General features: G+C 59.3%; 1 protein-coding gene across 1 annotated transcript in view; it reads right to left on the bottom strand.

Moving 5' to 3' along the window:
* The window catches only part of MGMT (O-6-methylguanine-DNA methyltransferase), a 164,004-nt gene extending 150,138 nt beyond the window's left edge, over positions 1-13,866 (bottom strand). The window contains exon 1 of the mRNA XM_090279590.1: positions 13,636-13,866. The gene's annotated coding sequence lies outside the window, so the exon portion shown is untranslated. The remainder of the gene's footprint in view (positions 1-13,635) is intronic.
* Between the last annotated feature and the right edge of the window lie 474 nt (positions 13,867-14,340).

Genomic DNA, 14,340 nt, shown 5'->3' with positions numbered 1-14,340 from the left:
CCTGGATGTCCTGCCTTCCCAGGTCTGGTCCTCACTGTACGGGGTAGGAATGGCCTGGACCTAACGTAAGCTCAGAAAATGGGCTGACACATGAGGAGCCCACAGGAGGGGGGGCCCACTCAGGACTCCGCTGCTCCCACCTGCAGGCGTGGGGGTGGGGGTGGGGGTGGGGGAGGAGGGAAGAGCCCAGGAGGCACGGCCGGCCCAGGAGCTAGCACCAAGGTGGGGGGGGGGGGGGGGTGCGGCTGAAGCGCGAGCTGATGGACCTTCTCCCCGACAAGAGCAGCCGGGCCGAGAGCGCACGCCCAGAGCGCCGGCTGCCGGCCTCCCAGCAGCCCCGCGACCAGAAGCCGGGGAGCCAGGGGACAGGAGACACGCCCGGTGGCCTGTGAGAGCGGCGCCCACACACCTGCCCTCGGCCTCCCCCGGAGCAGACCCGCCCCCTCTGCGTTCCTCTCTGGACCACCTCCATCCTCTGCCTGAGCCGAGGAGACCTCCACGCCACCCGCCTGGACCACCACTCCCAGCTCCCTGAAAGCACCAGGATGCCCTCGGCTTCTCTGGAGGACCCACGACAAAACAGGGAAAATTCCGGCATTTGTTTAAAATAAAAACGTCGACACCAAGTGGCTTACTGTCCGTCACTTGGAACGTCAGGACCAGTCCGTCCCACAGGGAAAGGTTCTCCCTCCCGAGCAGCTGGCACCCTCCCACTGATGACAGTGAGTGCTTGGGGGCTCCTCCGTCCCGTTTCGCCGTGGCTGCCGTGTGCTCAGTGGCAAAGCAGGTGTATTTACACACGCTGTGCTTAGCCAAGGCTCCCGGGATATTTAATTTTCTTCCTTAGGACATGGCTCTACGGCAGCCGCAACTACCAGAACTCAGCCAAGAATCAGAAAACAAACAGAACAGGCTTTTGTCAGCCAGAGCGGCTGTCACAAAATCCGCACGCTGAGCGCCGCACACTCTGGCGCCAGCTATTATCAGGACGTGTCACACGTCCAAGGAGACAGAGGAGGACATGCGAACACAGCGAGAGAAGCGGGAAGTGGAAAAAAGACCCACGTGGCGCTCAGACGTAAAACACAGCAACTACAATGCAAATTCACTTGGCAGGAGGAACAGGCTACAGCAGAAGGAAAAACTGAGTGACGATAAACACATACTATTTTAGGAACTATCCTGGCGGGGGGCGGGGAGACTAAAGAAAATACACAGAGCGTCAGCTGGACAGGAGACAATCTGCAGCAGTCTAACGCATGTGCAATCAGAGTCCTGGAAAAAGGCAAAAAATATATGAATATGAATGATTTCTTCAGAGTTCATGAAAAATCTATACTCACAGAGGCAAGAAACTCAATGAAACCAAAGCCAAAGAAATGTAAAAACCAAAACAAACAAACAAAAACCCTTAACTAAGGAAAATCCTAATCAAATTGTTACAAACAGGTGATAAAGACAAAAACCTTGCAAGTGGCCAGGGAGGGGAGATGGGGGGACAGATTACATGCAGAGAAACAGAATCAAGAGTGACTGCAAACTAGGCATCGGAAACTATGCAGGACAGGACACAGTGGAACCCACGTGTCAAGCATGAAAGGAAGAGAAGTCCATCCAGAATGGCACCGTATGAGAAAGCTACAGATCGACAGCCCTCATGAACACAGACACACAAATCTTGAAAATATTAACAAATTGAATTGAGCAATATGTGAAAATAATCCACACTGATCCCAAGTGGGGATTTTCCAGGAATCAAAATTAGTTTGATGTATAAAAATTAATGTAAGCTGTACTGGGAAGGTGAGCAACATGTTTTATTTGCCTGTTTAGAGTTATACTGGAATGAACTATTTTTGATAGGTTATGGCTTTTTCTTAAGATCTGCAACACCAGTGTGAGCGCACTGGGATCGTGTTAAAAATGAAGATAAGCTTTCAAATATGATTTCAGTCATGACTTGACCTCCAAAGAGTTGAGACTGTTCTTTCACAGAAACAACTTAAAGCCGTTGGTTAGAGAATCAGAAAAATAAATAGATGAAATGGAAGGAAATGGGGAATGCCATGAGAATGACTAATTCTATATATAAACATAATTATATATGTATAATTTGGGTGTTCTAGAGGGAACAGGCTATGAGGCAGAAGCCTGTCATTCTTCCAAAGTTGTGTAGTTTTTGTATTTTATGCTGTTTTAGTTTGTAACTAGCCCTATAGAAATAAGGTGATTAAAACAGGGGGAAATGATAGCAGGGCCCAGGTGTTAGAGTTTAGCCTTAATTGATAGGCTTAAGTAATTGAAGCTGTGACTGGATAGACTTTCTTTATCACCAAACCTTTGCTTCTAGAATTTTGCCTAGAGGGTGGCGGCAGGCAGCAGGACCCCAAATTGCTTTTCGGTAGCATAACTACTATTGAATCAAGATTAAAGCATTTCCATCTCCCTAAAAATTATCCTGTGTCTTGTTGTATCATCCTTTCCTCTAGCCCCATAGCCCAAGGCAACCAGTGATCTACTTTCTGTCTCTATAATTTTGCATTTTCTAGAACTTCATGTAGACTTTTATGCTTTGCTTCTTTCACTTAGCGTAATGCTTTTTGAGATTCATTTGTGTTGTTTTGTGTATCAGTATTTTGATCTTTTTTATTGCTGTGGATGTCTGTGACGCGATATTCTAGCGTCCGCATCGTTAAGAGCTGCGACTCAGAACATGGCGCGTTCCTAGAAGCCGCTTTCGGCATCAGTGGGCGGCGGCGCGTGGACTTGCAAACGTGGGGCGCGGGACCAACCGACGCCACTTCGTGTTGGACAGTGGAAGCTGGAGAGCCGGGCTATTCGGACTGAGCCAATTGGTTTCCATGGATCTCAATAGTGCCAGCACTGTTGTTCTTTAAGTCTTAACTCAGGCCACCAGTCAGGATACTGCTGTGTTAAAGCCAGCTGAGAAGCAGTTGAAACAGTGGGAAACACAGCCAGGTTTTTATTCAGTGTTGCTGGTAAGTTGCTTAAAAATAGTTATTATTTTTAATAAAATGAGACACTATTCTATTGTTTTAAAAACCTACTTGTGTTGGTGGTTTACTTAGTGAAACTGATCCAAATGTTTGGCTGCCATTGCACTGCCATTTACTAATTCGAGGCATGGCACTTGGAGGACATTTAAGAGATGTTTATTGTTGGGTGAGTATACCCAAGCAGGGTATTGGTAGTATCTGCTTAGAAGGTTACACTGCCAGTTTTCTATTTTAGCCTGTAAATGCTGCCCTCAAGACTGTAAAGGAGGAAAGAGGAAGGACATCTCTAAAATCAGAGAAGGAAAACTCTGACTCCAAAAAACCTCCGCTGCCTTGCGGCATACCTCTTCTGGGGAAAGGCTAAGGGAGTAAACCCCGACAGAAAATCCGGAGCCGGAGTCCCTAAGGCGGTTTGACATTGTAGTCAACACCGGCAACTCCTGCGGCGCACCTGAAGTCAAGCTGTATTGACTTTGTCTTTCCCTTGGACCCTTCAGCTGCGAAGAGAGGGGGGGTCTGCTGCATGGGCAACAGCAGACCCTCCATATCACCCTGCCCAGGCTCTGTAGCTTCAGTTTCACTTGAGAGGACACTCCAGCGTCATCGCAAGATGTCGACTCAACACGGGAGGAGACAGATACCGGTTATAAGCTCATCCGATTGGCGAAGGAAACGAGCGCCAGGGGTCTCCTCTGACAGTGGGAGAGGTCATCGCACCTCACTGGACAGCTACCGTCTCGCCATGGCTCGCCTGCCCCACTGGGTGCGTGGGGATCAGAGAGGCGCCTCTCGAAAAGTGGGCCACAAAACACCCGCACCAGTTAATTCCAAGCAAACAACAAGAAAGAAGCCTCCGGCTCTTCGCCTCGCTAGCTGGAACATCAGGACCATGTGCCCCGGACTTACTGCAGACCTTCCGTGGATCAAGGGTGCCAGGAAAACCGCTGTCATCGATAGGGAACTGGCACGACTAAACATCGACATTGCGGCTCTACAGGAGACCCGGTTGGCCGACAACGGAACTATCAGAGAAACCAACTACACCTTCTACTGGCAAGGGAAGTCTCCGGACCAACCAAGGCAGCACGGTGTTGGGTTCGCTGTGAAGAACACGCTTGTTAACTCCATAGAGCCACCCACAGGAGGCACAGAGAGATTACTTACCCTCCGATTGTCAACAACTTTCGGCCCAGTCAGCATTCTTAGCGCGTACGCCCCAACCCTCTGCGCCACCACCGAAGAGAAAGAACAGTTCTACCATGCACTGGACGAAGCGTTATCCAAGATCCCCAGAAGTAACGCTCTCTATCTCCTTGGAGACTTCAACGCAAGAGTAGGAGCCGACCACATGGCCTGGCCCACCTGCCTTGGAAACTTTGGGAGAGGAAAGATCAATGAGAATGGTCAGCGACTGCTTGAGCTCTTGTGTCACCACGGCCTGTGCGTGACAAACACATTCTTCAAGTGCAAAGAGATCCACCAGGTGTCATGGAGGCACCCCCGCTCCCGCCATTGGCACCAGCTTGACCTCGTCATCACCAGAAGAACGGATATTGGCAGCACCCTCCTCACCCGCAGCTACCACAGTGCAGACTGCGACACGGACCATGCCCTCGTGGTAAGCAAGGTGCGCATAATGCCGAAGAGGTTGCACCACTCCAAGATGAAGGGTCGCCCACGCATCAACACCAGTTGTGCCAGCAACCCAGTTAAGACCCAGCAATTCATCAACAAGATGGAAGATGCACTCGGCGAGGGAGTGGCGGCAGATGACATTATCGAATCCAATTGGCCACGTCTCCGCGATGCCATATACAACTCCGCCATTATTGCTTACGGGAAGAAAGAGCGGAAGAACGCTGACTGGTACGAGGCTCACTGGGAAGAAATGGAACCCGTGATCGAGGCTAAGAGGAAGGCCCTACTGGCTTACAAGGTCACGCCCACTCCCAGTACACTTCAAGCTCTACGGGCTGCCAGGAACAAAGTCCAGAAGACCGCCCGCCACTGTGCCAACACCTATTGGCTAAACCTGTGCAGAAGCATCCAGGAAGCCGCCGATATAGGCAACGCACGAGGAATGTATGAGGGTATCAAGAAGGCAACAGGCCCAATCCCCTCCAAGATCGCCCCCCTTAAGTCCAAGACAGGTGAGGTCATCACTGACCAGGAACAGCAAATGCGGCGGTGGACCAGCACTACCTCGAGCTGTACGCAACGAAGAACACCGTAACAGACACTGCTCTTAAAGCCATCCCGGACCTACCAGTCATGGAGGAGCTAGACACCCCACCTACTGCGGCAGAGCTCGGCAAAGCCATCGACCGCCTCGCTTGCGGGAAAGCACCAGGAAGCGACGGAATCCCTCCAGAAATCCTAAAGAGCGGGAAACCAGTCCTGCTACAGCCGCTCCACCATCTACTCTGTCGCTGCTGGAAGGAGGGTTACATCCCCCAGGATATGAGAGACGCCAACATTATCACCATGTACAAGAACAAAGGAGACCGCAGCGACTGCAACAACTACCGGGGCATCTCTCTCCTCAGCGTCGTCGGCAAAGTATTCGCCCGGGTCGCTCTTGCCCGCCTGCAGACCCTTGCTTCCCGCGTCTACCCGGAGTCCCAGTGTGGCTTCAGAGCCGGCCGCTCAACAGTGGACATGATCTTCTCCCTACGCCAGCTGCAGGAGAAGTGTCACGAGCAGCATAAACCACTCTACCTCGCCTTTATTGACCTCACGAAGGCGTTTGATCTGGTCAGTCGAAGCGGACTCTTCAGCTTGCTACGGAAGATTGGCTGTCCGCCACATCTGCTTGCTGTGGTCATGTCCTTTCACGACAACATGCACAGCACGGTGTCCTACAACGGCGCAACCTCTGAGGCCTTCCCAGTCAGCAGCAGAGTAAAGCAGGGCTGCGTCCTCGCGCCTACGCTGTTCAGAATCTTCTTCTCCATGCTCCTCCAATACGCCTTTAAGGACTGCAGCGAGGGTGTCTTCATTCACACCAGATCCGATGGCAAGCTCTACAACCTGGCCCGTCTACAAGCCAAGACCAAAGTCAAAGAGGTGCTCATCCGTGAGATGCTCTTCGCCGACGACACAGCTTTGACATCACACTCCGAAGAGGGACTCCAGCAGCTAGTCACTTGCCTTTCCCACGCATGCAAGGAGTTCGGACTAGCCATCAGCCTGACGAAGACGAACGTTATGGCTCAAGGCACGGGGACTCCCCCATGCATCACCATCGACGGATACACCCTGGAGGTTGTCAACGACTTCACTTACCTCGGGTCCACCATCTCGAGCTCTCTGTCAGTCGACTTGGAGGTCAACCGGAGAATCGCCAGGGCAGCCACAGTTATGGCCAGACTGAACCGGCGAGCGTGGAACAATTCCAGCCTCACTGAGAAAACCAGACTGCGCATCTACCAAGCCTGCGTACTCAGCACTCTCCTCTATGGCAGCGAGACGTGGACCACCTACGCAAGGCACGAAAGGAAACTCAACAGCTTCCACATGAGGTACCTGCGACGCGTCCTGCATGTCGCCTGGCATGATAAGGTCCCCAACACCGAGGTGCTGAAGCGAGCCAATATGAGCAGTTTGCATGCAGTTCTTAGCGAGAGACGCCTCAGGTGGCTCGGCCATGTCAAAAGAATGGATGCAGGCCGTATCCCCAAAGACCTCCTCTACGGCGAGCTAGCAGAAGGCAAGAGGATGAGAGGGCGCCCAAAACTGCGGTTCAAAGACATCTGCAAAAAGGACATGACACAATGCTCCATCAATCTCAACACATGGGAAGTTCAAGCAGACGACCGCCTAGCCTGGAGGCTCGCGGTCAGGCAAGGTACGTCACGTGCAGAGGCTGCGCGCAACGAGGAGGCGGTCCAGAAAAGATCGAGGCGGAAGCAGCGTCAGCAGCAGCAACAACGGCCATCTGCCTTCACCTGTACCAAGTGCGGCAGGGATTGTCACTCCCGAGTCGGACTGCACAGCCATTCTCGGCGGTGCAGATAGACTCTCAGGAAGCTACGCCATCGTCTCTCGAGACGGACGGCTGCCGACGACGATAAAAATTAATGAGTATAATTCACCACATTAACAGCAAAAAGGACAAATAAAATTCCGCGGTCAGGCACAAGGGAACTGCAGCCGGTATGACCTGAATGGTGAAGGGCAGCGATGCGAAGGCAAAGAGGGAAACCCCTAAAACACAAACCGTGGCACCTGCTACAACCCGAATCGTCCCTCTTCCCAGCCGCAAAGCGGCCAGGTGCGTTTTGGAAAGTCCTGGTGAGCAATCAACCATGTGACCTCCATTCAGCCGGGGCCTTGGAATGCTGGGCTCGGATGGGAGGGGCCCCCGAGCAGGGAGGACTCCTGTCTGGAGGAGAGCGCCCGGGACTGCTGGAGACTGGAGATGGCCCGGCCGGCACCTCCGCAGAACGAGGGCTTCACGTTCAGAACGACGACCGGGCTGTGGCGACTCGGCCTTGGGTGTCTGGCAGACGGTTCCCGGAAAATACAGAGTCAGTCGGCTGATTAAGTGGGAGATTTAAGTGACCGCCGGAACGTGGGAAAACGGGCAGTGCAGCGACATGTCCCGGAGGGCCAGGGGACGATGTCACAAGCCATTAAGGGGCGAGATGTGCCCACGGACGGCCGTGTGCTGGAGGGCGGGTCCCTCGGGGCTCGGGCGCCCCCTCCACAGGAACCCTCGGGAAACCGCCTGCCGCGGCCTGACACCGCATCCAGGGGCGCAGCCGCAGTTACCTGGAAGCCCATTAAACGCGCCCCCACCAGTGTCTCACGTCTCTGGAGCCAGAGCGGCCCAGCGCGACGGAGCCCGGAGGACACGTGGCTCCAGCAGGTCCTGCGCACCTGGTCACTGAAAAGGTCTGAAAAGGATGCAAACCGGTAACGCATCTCACTGACGTGTTTTATGAAACAGACAGCGACTCTTCACTAAAAATGTGTGGTTTACATTAAAGTGTAATAGACTTCCTGTTGCTTAGGTGAGTTAACAAGTATTTTTAAATTTCCCGACGTGGAATGTTTCTCCATGTCCCAATCAGTACGTAATGGAGCGAACTGGGACACAAAGCCCACGCAAGTTCTGTGCGGCCCCCTGCGTCTGCAGCGCACGGCAGGTTCTGGGGACCAGGCCCGTCCGGCCCACCAGTGTGAGCGCAGAGGAGTCCCGGGCCCCACCCCACTGTCCGCACACGCGCCCCCAGGGGCCTTTCGGGACCCCCCCCCCCCCCCCGCAAACCCGAGGAAGCGCCGCACCGGGTGCCCCAGCTGACACGCAGCTCCCTGCGGACCCCCAGAGGCATGCGCCGGCTCCCCATCAGCCCCACTCTTCCGCCACCAGTAAAAGCTTTTCCCAAAAACGTGACGAGGTCTCTCGAGACCCCCTCACACCCCCCCGAGCGAACGTACCACTGTTTCCGCTCAGAGTTGGGAACCAGAAAAAAGCAGAGAGCCCTTCGGCACAGCCGGTCGGCGTATGAATAAATTCCACATTTAAAACACATTAGATTTTTGATCAAAATGAAACACCGAAAAAGGAAACCGATCCCCCCAGTCTAACTGGGTTCCCACGGCCACTGCAGGATCGGGGTGTCCCACAGAGCACCCCGCGGCGCGATGCGCGCTTTAAACTGACTCCGCGCGGCCCGGGCGGACTTCGCCTGGCGGTGCCCCCACGAGGACGGGGCAGGTCGGCCGGTGCAGCCCCCGCGCGGCGAGCCCCCCGTCCGTGCCGTTCTCGGCCCCGCCGTGTTACCACGCCGGCCCGAGGCTTCCGGGGCCCGAGGGAACGCCGGGCCCAACCACGACACGACGGTACGAGGCCCCTCCGCGCGCACACGGACACGCGCGCACACTCCCCCGGGCCGCGGGGCCCCCCGCTGCCGCGGCCCCAGCAGGCGCCCGGGGGAAGCGCTGTCCACAGGCCGGGGCCGCCGCCGGTGGCAGGGTTTGTGCCTGGTCCTCTGACGGACGGCTCACGTCAGGGCCCCCGGAGACACGGGCGTCACAGACGGGCAATGCCCCGGGGACGGGCAGGCGAGGCCCAGACACCAGCAGCGTGTCATCGGCCCGGCCCACCAGAACTGCGGCACCGCCACCCGAGCCCAGCCACGCGGCAGCGCCCGGGGACGCCCCCCGGGGACACGGACAGCAGCGGCAGAGAAAACCCCCCGCTCAGAGGCAAGAGCAACCCCAGAATCCGAGCGGATCAGCCGGAGCCCCGGCGCCAGACACGCGGGCGGCTCCAGCCCTGCCGCCGCCGAACACAGCGGGGCCCAGCGTCGGCCCTCGGCGCCCAGGGCCCGGCACAGACGCGAGTCGCTCCCCGGAGCCCACGGCCGCTTCAGGCGCGGGAGTGCCGCCCGCCCTCCTTCTGGAGAAAGCGGGGCTTGGGGAGGGTGAGGGGCTCCGCGCAGGGTCACAGACCGTAGCGGGCGGGACGGGTCCACAGGGAAGCAGCCCGGTGCCGCCTCTGCACTCCGAGCCCTGCGCACGCGGCTGTCCCACGGGCCGCTGGGGTTCTGTGCACACCCGTAAGACCACGATGCTGGCTGGACCACGGGGGAACGAGGACGCTGATTGGACCGGAGGGAACTATGCTGATTGGATCAGAGGGGAACGAGGACGCTGATTGGACCAGAGAACAAGGACGCGGATTGGATATGAGGGGAACTAGGATGCTGATTGGACGGAAGAGAACTATGCTGATTGGATCAGAGAGGAATAAGGACAAAGATTAATCCGGAGGGGAACTAGGACACTGGTTGGACCGGAGGGGAACAAGGACGCTGATTGGACCGGAGGGGAACTAGGATGCGTGTTGGTGCCTCACCTTTTTCCAGTTACCAGTTCATCCCTCTGCAGGGCTGTGGTTCCGAACTCCGTTTTCCATCCGGGCAGGAAGCCACACTTTAGGAAACATTCGTTACTCCACGTGCTGCCACCTGACCGAGTGGGCGGAGTGGGCACGACCATCTCCATCCGATAGTGAGGCAGCTGCCCAGGCACCGAGCAGGGAAACGGCGGCACCAGACCCCACGCGTCGTTCCCCCCCAACTCCGGCTCCTCCTAAACAAAAACCCAGCGCAGTGCCGCGCAGCCGGTGTCTGGCTGCACCTCTGCCTGTGAACGCGCACCCACGACCATGAAAACGCTTCGATCGCGCGCAGGGGAGACGAGGAGCGGGCTGGGAAATACATGTCCGTCCGTGCTGAGCGCGTGTTTGCAGACCTCAGGGCGGAGTCCGGGCAACATCGCACCTGTCGTACCCGCGGGCCCGGAAACGAGACCGCTGTGACGACGCTAGGTTTGCACCGGAAGAGACTCACGTGTCCCTGAGGAGTCGCGCCCAGAGCCGCCGGCAGAGGCCACCGAGAGCCGTGCCGGCTGCAGACGGAGGCACCTGCAGGGGGGACCCGCAGACTGGCCAGGCCCGAGAGCGCTGCCTCTCGGCCACGCCAGGGTCCCTACAGCGGCTGCGACATCGGGGTCTGCGGGGACCCCCCGGGGAGCCAACACAGGCACATGCCCCCGAGTTCCGATCCGGCCGGCGTGCCCGTCACCTGCCTTCCAAGCAGCATCCCCGACGGTTCTGACGCTGCCCTCCCTCCTGCTCCTGGGGAGCCGCGGGTCCCACACGCCAGGGCGGCTCTCACCAGGACACCGCAGAGGGTAGCATCTGAAGGCAGCCCCTCCTGAGCCCTTCAGATTGGGGAGCAAACTGCAGCCGGAAGTTGGGAAACGACCACGTGTTCACTGAATTCCAGCATCTAGACCGCCCTCCCCTTGTTCGCCCCTCACCCGCCCCGAGCCCTGCGCGCAGCCAGCGCCGGAACCGCCCCGTCCGTCAATAAGGGACGAGGCTTCTAAACTACTATCCGCATGACTCAATTTGTCAGTAAGAACCGCCACCAGCGCTGCGCTTGCAGAAAAATGTCCATAAACGCATTACGGCGACGGGCAGATCGATGTCTATAATAAAAACAAATAGATTTAACAAGCGCCTGCCTCCCCGAGCGATGCCACTGGCGGCCGGCGCACTCCGGTTCCCTGGACTTCGGGGAGCGGGCCGCGGAGCGCGGGTGCGAGCCTCGGCTGGCCTCACGCGCGCTCCGGGCAGGAGACTGTTCTAACAGGAAGGCTTTCCGGGTAGTGGAGTGAGCGCATGCGGCGCTGAGAGCTGTCGTGCCATTCCGCCCTTGGTTACACCACGCGCGTGCACCCCCCAAACGTCACAACCGAAAGAAAACCTGTGTGCAGAATCCGTGACTGATTTGATCCCAGCTCCATCACAGGCCAAACGAGTTTGCTTCGCAGAAGGGGTGTGGGGGTTGGGGGGACAGGAAGAGACTACAGCCCTCCCCGGAGACCCTCGCTCCTCTGCCAAGTCCCCCATGTCACAGAAAACAGCTGGCGGTACAAGAAAGCAAGTCCCAGAGTTCAGCCCGAGGCTGCGGATGTCACCGCTGTCATCGGCCCCGGCACAGCCTCACTCGCTCGTCGCTGGAGCAGACACCAGGAGGGCGGCCGCCGCAGGCTGGCCTCCCTGCCAGGGTCTCTGTGCTCTTGGGCATGACTCTGTCTGTGACAGACCTACACGTGAGCCGGAGCAGCCCATTCCACGCTGGTCCCTTTAAAGGTTACACAGGGTCACGAAAGTGATGTCTCCCTCTCCGTGAGACACGTCACTGCAACGCCACATAAAGGCGCACATGGCCCCTGCGGCCCCTTCTTTATAGTCTAACGTTCTAACTCAGAAGAAACCAGACTCTGCACCGACCGACAGGGGTGTGTGCGCGCCCGGAGGCCCAGAGGCCCACAGAAGTCAGACCCCGAGAAGAGGAGGGTCACGCTGGGCAAGGGCGCGAGGCAGGGTCGGAGGGAAGCCTGAAGGCAGACCTGACAGCAAGGTAACAATGACCGCGGGAAAGGAGAACTCGGAGGGGACCGACCGTCTGGCTCTCTTTTCTTTTCTACCACGGAGAGCGCGCCATCAACGGACAACAAGGATGCCCCCCGAAAGGGAGCTGAAATAGACGAATCGGGAGGGTTTGAACCTCTGGCTTCCAACATCCTCTGTAAAGGCCAGTCGGTACGCGCGCGTTAGTGAAAACTGGTGAGAACGGCGGCCTGTGTCGGGTCCGGAGACAAGCCTGGAGGGGAGACGGGGCAGGACCGCCCAGGGCCAGCTCCTCCACAGGCCTGGCTCCCCTCCTTCCCTGGAGGCGGGACGGACAAGGGCGCAGGGACCCTCGGGACAGAGGCCCGGGGGCGCAAGACAAGGCCCAGGGGAGGCTCAGCTGAGCAGGACCAGGACGCAGAGAAGAAAGGCCGGGAGTCCCAGCCGCTGTGCTTCTTCACACCCGGCTCTCCAGCGGGGACGCCGTCTTAAAGCGCTGGCTAATAGCAGTTACACCAGCTCCTGGAACACAGGCCTTCTTTAATGAGAAGAACAGTCACACGGAAAAGACCTGAGTGCGGACCGCAGGCCTGGCTCACCCAGCCCCCAGGCTGTTCCAATCCTAACACCAGGCAAGGTCCAGGGAGCCAGGCCGGCGGCCCCTGTGGCCCCGACGAGGGTTTAGTGAGTGCGGGCTTGGTGCGCGCTGCGGGAGGGAACCCAGCCCATATCCACCACCAGCTCGGGGCGCGGGTTACAGTGCTTCCCTGAAACTCTTTAAACGCGCGCCCCGCAATGTGTTAGGTTCCTGCCTCTGATTCACGTCCCTGGGTGCTGCATCCACGGAGGGCTCGGGAAACCCACCAAACCACCTCCTGACCTCCGGGCTGGGGCTGGGGCTAGGGGCTGGGGATGGAGGTTGGGACGGGGGTGGGATGGGGCTGGGGCTAGGGCTGGGGCAGGAAGCCTGGGGCTGCCCCGCTGACAGGCCGATACCCAGCCCAGTTCTCAGCGCTCCCTTCAGCAGCCTCACCTCCTGCCTCCGAGGCCTGTGTCGCCCCCTGGACAGCGCCGACCGCGCCGTCTACCCCGCGCAGCAAAAGCTGGGCGCACACAGGCCAGCTGCGTGTCCAGGACGGAGAGCCGGCCCTGCGCGAGGCAGCGAGAGCGAGTAGCCCCCGAGACTCGGAAAGTGAAGCACCCCGGGGCCGGGGCAGTGCGGCTGAGCCCTGCTCTCCCCTGTCAGCGCGGCGTGGGGACCCGGGCCGGTGGAAACGGCGCTCGGAGCCACCTGTTTATTCCCGGGGGGTGTGCGAGGGGGTGCGACGTACAGACACCGGCCGCCGCAGTGAGGACCCCCACCTGGGCCGCCTCCCCACCTGCCTCAGGCCGGAGGAGTGCGGGACTGTGCGGAAGGAGCACACGCAGGGCTCGCTGCGCAGGAAGACCCCAGGAGCGGCTCCTGGAAGTTTCCCGGGACCGAAGGGCAGCGGCAGCGCTCTGGCGCCGGTGAGCGGGGCGGGGCAAGATGGTGGGCAGTGAGAGCCCGGAAGTCGGGGCGCAGTTGAGGTCGGGCAGGGGCGGCCGGGTCCCCGCGCTCGCAACAGGCCCGTCACCGCAGTGCAACTTGGCCCAGGAGCGCAGGCCCGGGGAAAGCCGGGCACACGCGGGCACACCTGAGCATACCTGGGCGCACGTGGGTCCCGTGCACGGTGGGTGGGGCCAGCGTGGGCTCCGCCCGGGCAGTGAGACCACGCGCGGAGGGGCTGTCCCACGGGCTGCAGACGCCCGCTCTCCCCAGGGAGAGCGCTGAGCTCAGGCGGGAGGGACGCCACGCAGACTCCGCCCCGCTCAAGGGGCCGGCCGCGCGCACCTGCGGGCGCCGGGAGGCGGGGTGGCGCGCAGGCCGCCGGGGCACGTCCGGGGCGCGCGGGGCGTGGCCTGGGCGCGCGGGGGCGGGGCTTGGACGCGCCGAAAACAAGGCGGTGCGCGGAGTGAGACCTGGGGAGGCGGGGGGCGGGGCTTGGGCGCGCCGAACACAAGGCCGCGCGCGGGGCGGGGCCTGGACGCTCGGGGGCGGGGCCCGGACGCTCGGGGGCGGGGCCCGGGGCGGGGCTAGGACGCGCCGAAAACAAGGCCGCGCGCGGGGCGGGGCCGAGCGCCGGCACCTCCGCTCCTCCCCCCGCAGCGCCGGCCGGGGCGGAGCGTGCCCAGGGCCGCGGCGCCCGGGCTGGTCTGTGCGCAGCCTCGCAGGCCCGCAGGCCTGGCCTCCCAGCCTCTCCACGTGGTCCTGTTGCCCCAGGCCCCTCCCGCCGGGACCAGCCGGGCTGAGCCCTCCCCGCCTCAGTTTACCCGATGTCGGCCGCCTGCCGGGAGCGGCGTGGCGCCAGG

The sequence above is a fragment of the Furipterus horrens genome, unplaced genomic scaffold, assembly GCF_987537825.1.
Source record: "Furipterus horrens unplaced genomic scaffold, mFurHor1.1.pri manual_scaffold_5, whole genome shotgun sequence".
In the NCBI taxonomy this organism is placed as follows: domain Eukaryota; kingdom Metazoa; phylum Chordata; class Mammalia; order Chiroptera; family Furipteridae; genus Furipterus; species Furipterus horrens.
This window is presented reverse-complemented; position numbering and strand designations above follow the sequence as displayed.